Source organism: Anopheles arabiensis, chromosome 2 (genome assembly GCF_016920715.1).
Source record: "Anopheles arabiensis isolate DONGOLA chromosome 2, AaraD3, whole genome shotgun sequence".
Lineage (NCBI taxonomy): Eukaryota > Metazoa > Arthropoda > Insecta > Diptera > Culicidae > Anopheles > Anopheles arabiensis.
In genome coordinates, this window is record NC_053517.1 from 43,639,269 (window position 1) to 43,645,268 (window position 6,000).

Here is a 6,000-nt window from a genome sequence, read left to right on the forward strand (position 1 = left end):
GAGAAGATAGATTCGTTTTTTACGCTATCATACAATGCCGTCTCTTTTGAAAAGTTAGTTCAGAGCCGTTGGCTCGGAGCCGTTGATTCACCGCCGGCTCCGGAGCCTTTGATTCGCCGCCGGGTCCGGGGCTGTTGGTGCGGAGCCAGCTCCGGAGCTATTCGTGCGGATCCGGCTCTGGAGCCGTGGGTGCAGAGCCGGCTTCAGAGCCATTGGTGCGCTCCAAAACACCCATCCCTATTCGGCAGTAACACTATAACAAAAGTATGAATGTGTGTGTTAACTTTCAGCCAATTCTATTTCGTTTGCTTGAAGTGGTTAATATAATTTTCAAAGAGGTGATTTCAGGGTTAATTTCAACATATTGTTACACAACAAGCATTAAAACACACAGCTGTACACAATTGTAATACAACATTTACAACAATACAACAAAAGACATAAGCATCCTCTCAAAACATGCGGCAAGGCCGGTTGGGGTATTGGAGTTGCAGCACATTTTTTATTGAAAAATATTGATAGAATTTTTAAAGTTTTAATTTATAAACGTAGCTAAATCTCACTTCACACTTTTCACACAGAAAAAAACGTTTGGCTTTTTCGGTTTTCAAGTGGCAATTGAACCGGTTTATTTCTACGATTTGACATAACAACTGTCATCGGGTTGCATCACTTCGCGTCACTCTCAACTGTCAGAGGTTGACGTTTGGGCACCTAATTTATAAATTTCTACAAATTTTACAACAATATGTTATAAAACATTATAATATTGTAATATTGCACAGTAATTAGGCAGCGTGTACCCGCTGATACGCTACAAGCGTTCGACAGGAAGGAAAGCAATGAAAACTTAAAGAAAAAAAATAAGACAATTTTCATTCAAATCTAACAAGTAATTCAAAAGATATACTCTTTTAACCACGAAAAACATAATTCTTCCATACAAAATATATGGCCTACCCGGGTAAGCGGTTGTACATGTGAAGGGTATATAAACTTAAATAATAAAAAAAAATATTTAAACATTTTTGATATTTTTAATTTTTGGCACATGGGTAGAAAACATTTTTTTGAGGCATTTTTTAAATTTAAAGTCGATACGATTTTTAAGTCCAAAAATATTTTGAAATAAAGATGCGAAGATTACCCGGGTAGGCGGTTGTACACATGACGGTTAAAAGACCTTGCTCTTAATGAAACCTGCTGGACTATTGACTGACAGCAAATCTGCCAAACATGTTGAACACGGCACATTTTGTTTGATAGTTTCGAAAATATGCAAGGAAATGATGTGAAACTTCGTATATGAATAACAAATGAGCATATCTCTATTTAAAAAATGTATGTTGAGAAAATTTTCTACGCGTTTTTGCGTAATTATACCTTTTTAGTTACACTGCCGAAAACAGGTACACTGCCGAATACTGGTACAGTTACCCTACTTCCAATAAATATGATTAATTTACCATCCAGAAATGCAAACCCCCATACAAAATGTATGACCTATCCGGGTAGGTGGTCATAAAGATGAGGGTGTATTTTTGGTCATAGAAACGAAGGTTAAATGGTTGCGTTCTCAACAGTGCTCCCGCTGAAATCTGCCAATATAATCTGGCCACACTGGCCCGCAGGGCAAAAGCTCGGTCGAAAGGTCAATAACCGTCGCAAAACGTCAAAAACGACCGTCGCCAGCGCCTCGAAATCGTTGCGAGTTTCGCTCGCTGGCGACGTCGGTTTGCAGTACATGCAACGTCGGTTTTGACGTTTTGCGACGGTTTTGCGACGGTGGCCGCCAAAAAGCTCGCCTGACCTGCGGACCAGTGTGGCCAGATTATATTGGTAGAATTTGGCAGGAGCGCTGTTGAGAACGCAACAATTTAAATTTAATCTATTATTTTAATGATTACCTAGCAAAGATGAATGAATGAAAAATGAAAAAGTGTGCGACTTTCAGGCGAGAGGCATGTAGAAGCAGGGGTTGGAAATACACGGAATTACGCAGAGGCGCGAGCGTGTTTTGGTTTCCACACAGACTCATGCATTCTAAAAATAGCAAAAAAGCTGGTGGCGCTCTCTGTTGGTGGGATACCCCAACCAGTGGAACTTCTTCGCTTGGAGGAGAGCTTTCTCATTTCCTCTGTACTGTTGTACGGTTTCGCATTGAAGTTATGCATCGTTAGAACTAGAACGGCGATACGATTGTTTAAATACTTAACTCCAACGGAAATCACCAGCACTGAAGCAAGTGAGATTTGAGTAATGGTCGTTGGTGTTGATACCCACGTATCTGACCACACAACCATTTATATAGATTTTTGCTCAGAAAGTTTGAAAGCTATATAGGTCACGATAAAATGAAACTTGTCGAAACACATTGCAAGAAAAGGATAACAATATAATTATGAGTTGTAATACGCCATCTATTGATCAAACCAATGAAGCTGTGGAGCTTTCATTTTTTTTCTATGGATATTCAATTTTCCAGTCGTTTAAGCTTAATCTGTGGCGCTTGGGATACACCACTTTTTCATTGTTTTACTGTTCTGATTCTCTTAATCACAAAACCTGCCGAACGATTGGCTGACATCAAAGCTGCCGAAAAAAAGCACAATTTATTTGATATTTTGGAAAATACGTAATGAAATGGTGTGAAACTTCGTATGTGAATATCAAATAAGTACACTTTCACTGCACAATTGTATTTTGTGAAATTTTTACCGCATTTGTGCAGAATTTCACGTTTTTAGCTACCCTGCCGCAAATAGGTACACTGCCGAAAACTGGTACAGTTACCCTATTTATATATTGAATTAATATGCTGATCTGTGTAAGTTTACCAATTTCGACATAGAACATAGATCATAGCAAAGTCGTGTATAGGTATCTTAACCATTGCTGCCAAATGTCTTTCATGAAAAGGAACATTAATTTTGAAATGAAATAATTCAACGAAAGATTTCGCAACGTGACGGTTGCAAATGATCAAAACAAGAAATATTTTAAAGAAATCGAAAGAAACAAGAACTAGTATCCTTGAAGACTACAAATTGGTTAATGATATTGAAGTACTAGTATACTGTATCTCAATAAGTGTTAGATATGGAAAAATGTATATGTGTTTCTTCATATATACAGTTGTGTCACATCCAATTAATAAATCCATCAATTACAATTTGTCTTATGTATTTTCAGGATTCAAGATTTGTGAAAAAAGTTTTATGAACTGGTATGTTAACTTTAACAAGAAAAATTCATTATAAAATTACAAATGAAACAAAAAGAATGAAGTAGTCAAGTATTTTAATTGTTCATTGTACAAATAAATTAAATGAAGTAAATGGCAATCAATAAAATATTAAACTGAAATGTTGAGGCACTTCTAGTTTACGCTATCATTTGATTTCATTTTCGAGTCGGCTTTACTTCATATAACTGGTAATATAACCACCATTTTTTTATTTACAAATTGAAAAGTTAAGCAAAAAAAAAAACAAGCGCAATGATTATTAAATAACAGACATAATAAATTTTGTTGTTATATTTTTGTTTTATTAAGCCTACAAAAATGTTGGATATGTAATGGCTATAATATATTAAGGAAATTGAAATGGATGTCAAAACACATTTAACCGTTCTTAGCTTGGTTGGAAAAATCTATTGATCTGGGCAAATGTAAATTCTGCTAAGAAGCAGAATTCCATTGCAAAGAGTAACACGGTGGGGTTTTAAATAAAACTCCCATGATCAAATCGGTCCCACGGTATAGTTTATTCTAGTATTCTACAAATTCCATGGCAGATAAATTCCGAAATTATTCCCGCAAAATTCAAATTAAATTTAATCATTTAAAGAATAAGCATCTAAAAGCATAATTATATGTAATACGAAGGTATTTGTCATTTGTCGAGTAGTACCTTTTCTTCAGCTTCTCCATCTCATTAATTCAATTACATTACGTTTCTGGGAATTCCATGCCCCTAGTAACTTGCTTCCAAAGTTTCAATAGCCATTAAATAGCTTATTGAATCTTCATCGTATGATTTAGGTTTACATTAGCATATCATAATCAATTTTATTAAAATATCCATGTTCACCAGCTGTTCTCCGAATCAATATGTAAAGGAAAAACCTCGATTCTTCCCAGTTTTTTTATTATTTTCAAATGAAATACATACTCATCATCACGGTTACTTGCCACATTACCTGGGAATGAAAGTGGTCAGAAGATCTGACAGAATTATTTTACTCGAAGAGATAACGATCCAAAAAAATCAATCACCTGTTGCCAGGATATCAATGTTTTTTAAGAGATTTTAGAAATGGCAAGGTGAATTATTTCTGCGGAGTCACTGTATTAGTTTAAAAAAACAAATGTGTGTTAGTTGCTTTAAATATCAATATTGTGTTTAGTTTATTTTTCATGTAAATTAGTGAATAGTACAACTGACGGCTTGAGCGACGCATCCTCCGGATCATCTTTGGCGATGTGTACGAGCATGGAGCGTGGAGGAGAATGATGAACCACGAGCTTGCTAAGCTGTACGGCGAACCGAGCATCCTGACGGTGGCAAAGGCGGACAGGATACGTAGGCTGGGGCATGTCATGAGGATGCCGGACTCATGCCCGACCAAGATGGTTTTCTACAGCGATCCCCAGTACGGCATCATGTTCGGCAGTTCATGATGTTCTCAATGGATTAGGTTCTTGTTTTTTTTTAAACAAAATTATAATAATGATGATTAAAGATAGCATTTCATTTTAAACAAAAGTAAACATTGAGTAAAAATTGTAACTTCATAGTATTGATACTAGCACGTGTCATATGTGGTTCTGAGTGCCTTGTACAAAGAAGACAGAGGAGATAAAGCATTCCCGGCTGTAGGTGTAGGCTCGGGATGTCTCTTGGCATGGCCTACTTGGACGAGGTGCTGTGTTGGTCATGTTGGAAAGGGCTGCAGATCACCTATACAGGTGCTACCTCTTACTTGTGACCTGGGCATGGTTGCATAGCCACATTCCTTTTATATTTAGAAATTGTTTGTAACATTTAATTAACCCATTAGCGCAAGATAATTCGTCTACCTCAACCCTGTGAAGGGGTATGAGGTGGGACATATCATCATCATCATCAACGACGACGTTGCACACTTTTTTTATTCATTGGAATAATTGTCATAGAGCAATGAAGGAATGCTGCAGAAGACTATTCTATAATCGAATTTGTCATAATAAAATAATTTAATTTACATTAAATTTCTGAAGAATTTATGGTACGACATTCATCTCATTAACAACTCATTTACAGATAGCCCAGCGACAACGTTTTATACTTGCGATCTAAACATTGAGATAGTTCTTTGTACCTAAAAAAACAGCTCAAAGAGATTTGTAAAGCATTTGTAGGAACATAGCAGTTTTTAAAAATATTGGTATGCTCATCATTTATCAATGCTGTTGAAAAATTATCCATACTTTATTTCACTAAACTTGAAGCAAGTTAAACAAATTGTCCAGAAAGAAAAAGCCATAAAGTGAATTAAAAGCAGAAGACAAAGAGACTACACATTATAAAAGCTGCAGACTCAAGCATGAAGGTGAAAAGATCCGACCATCAAACGGTTGCAAAGTGATGGTACTGGCAGGGGCAATTCTAATGAGGCTCTATTTATTTTGCTTGGTAACGAATGACAGATGATTCGTCACAAATAAAGTTCACAGATGGAGCATGGACACAAAAATGACTAAAATGTCCTTGTTTCTGAGAAATATATTTTTTTTCTAAATGTTTTATTTTAATTTAAAACATTAATTCACACAATATAAAGAAGAGTTTACCAATGCGAATTTTTCTGTATCGTTTTTATTAAGATCGTTAAAGATTTGATTTTCAGATATATAGTAAGCATGAATAGAAGAACCATCCGGGAGTGGTGATTGTGAGAGCAAAACTCTTAGTTTCGTGCAAGGAACCGTACCCCAATCCTTAAAGCAGCTTATTG